This window comes from Schistosoma mansoni (assembly GCF_000237925.1).
Source record: "Schistosoma mansoni, WGS project CABG00000000 data, supercontig 0313, strain Puerto Rico, whole genome shotgun sequence".
Lineage (NCBI taxonomy): Eukaryota > Metazoa > Platyhelminthes > Trematoda > Strigeidida > Schistosomatidae > Schistosoma > Schistosoma mansoni.
This window is the reverse complement of record NW_017386168.1, coordinates 1-2254: the sequence shown is the minus strand read 5'-3', so window position 1 is coordinate 2254 and position 2254 is coordinate 1. Positions and strand designations below refer to the sequence as shown.

At 33.5% G+C, this 2254-nt stretch overlaps 1 non-coding gene across 1 annotated transcript; it reads left to right on the top strand.

Moving 5' to 3' along the window:
- Positions 1-1548: 1548 nt before the first annotated feature.
- Positions 1549-1619, top strand: Smp_tRNA_01056_Pseudo_TGG.1.1. The gene has a single exon. It is a non-coding gene (tRNA).
- Positions 1620-2254: the final 635 nt, after the last annotated feature.

Genomic DNA, 2254 nt, shown 5'->3' with positions numbered 1-2254 from the left:
AAGCTTAAATCAATCGCAATATATTAACCTAAAGCAAACAAAAACCCTGATATCACATTACTCAGCCTGATCGGAATTCAATCCGTCGTTTGACAGACTGATAATAATAATTATACAGTCTTCACATTATTAACCAGTGAAAAAATGGATAAAGAATAACACTCAAAAATACTCCTCTACAAGTCAACAGTCACAATAGAACATACTGTAGTCACTATTCTTCTGTTTTACCCAATATATTTTTTTAAATTTAGATAATAAACCGATCGATGTTACAACACCATTGATAACCTGGGAGCACTGTATGGCCATCTTTTCTTAGTATTGGACTCCTTAGCAGTGTACATCTACAATTCTGCGCTTGGGATTCAAACCCGAGATTTCCGGACTCGCGCAAGCGAACGCTTAACCTCTAGACCATTGAGCTGACATTCAACGGTGTGAACGTCTAACTTCAACCAATCCACCGAATTGTGCGACCATCTTCCATTGTCTGAGGTAGAGACCTGTCTCTTCCTTGAAATGGATTGAACCCGACTGATCATAGCTTCTCATTAGAACCCCGAGAATTACCTCACAAAGCCTAATGATCTCAACCAAAAGCTAACAATCTCCACAACCCCATACCGATAGTTGCCATGTACTCATTAGTAACTAGCTTCGGGAGGTAATACTCGAAGTTCTAGTAAGAAGCCATGACCAGTGGGGCTCAATCCTTTCCAAGAAAGAGACAGGTATCTATCTTAGACAATGAAAGATGGTCGCAGAATTTCATTGATGTATTAATGATGCTAAGTCGTTCTCACTTTTGAATTCAAATAAGTTAAACCAAGTATTTCGTCAAATATTTGAATTTTGAGCATTGTACAACCACATTGATATCAAGAAATAATATTAGATGAATAAGTTTTTTTTAACTACAATTGATTTGGATAATTACGTTGTTTTAGTAAAGTGAAATAAGATCATCTTATGAATTATTAGATAAATATGTTCAAGGCAAAAGTGTTTTTCGCATATACATTTTCACGTCGTTAAGTATATGCAATCGATTTATCATTTACTTTATAATATTCAAACGATTTATATTAAAGTTTATTAAGTTTATTGATTTAATTGTTATCATTATAATGATTTTCACTTAACTACATGAAAAACTATACCATAGTGTATTATTATGTCACTGTATGTTTGATCTTCAGTTTGTTTTTCATATTGTTTAATTTCATATTACAGTAATGATTAGCTAATCAACTAATTCAATCATTCAGTATCACTTATAAAGTAAATGGTATCTGCAGCATTTCGCTGATGTAAATGAACTATTCTAATTATTCACTTAGCATTGTTTGTTTGAATCTTTCCATGGATGTTGAAGGCTGCAACTGGTCAGTCTCTAATTGGCATATGTGCATAATGTGCGTATTGCCTCGATATAGCCTTAGAGACTGACCAGTTACTGTCCTGAACATCTATGGGAAGATTCAAACAAACAATGTTAAGTGAATTTAAACTTCATCCTATTGCACAAGCAAGTGGCTATCAGGACTCAGTAGCTCAGTGGATAACGCGATGGCACTGGAAGCGAAAGGTACTGGGTTCGAGTCCCAGAGTGAATATCAACTTTGAGATGTAGGTACATCCAGCTGATGAGTCCCAAGTAGGACAAAACGCGCTTCCTGGATTCCACTGCCAGCTACGATCCATCTTATTCCAATTTTTATTGATAAAGATGTATTCCTTTAAATAAATGTTGAAAACAAAGTTATTGAACACAAATGTTTTTTTATTAAAATTATCGATTTCATTTATTACTGAAGTTTATGATTGCCCAATAAATCCTATTTATTAGATTACTTCAAAAGTGTAATTAGTTCACTGAATGAATTTTAATAGACATAGAAATTACATATGAGCTATTTTTAATTTCTATTCTTAAAAGAATGATGTTTTGGGGAATGGATGTTTACAAATTTCAGTGCTTGACTACACAGCGTACTGTTAAAAAACGTAGTAAGCCAAAACATTATTTGCAGAATGAAGAATATGATTTAAACGTTGATAGTAATTGACGTTCAGCATAAAAGACAGTGAAATCACCTCAAAGCAAATTTTTTAGGTATCAATTAATTTTCAAGAAATCCATAACTATGAAACTATACCGATGGAACTTTGTGCAGGCATATCACATAAATGTTATTTTGAGCAAACTAGGTTAGAAATCACAAAGCAATCACGAAAGTGCAACTTTACT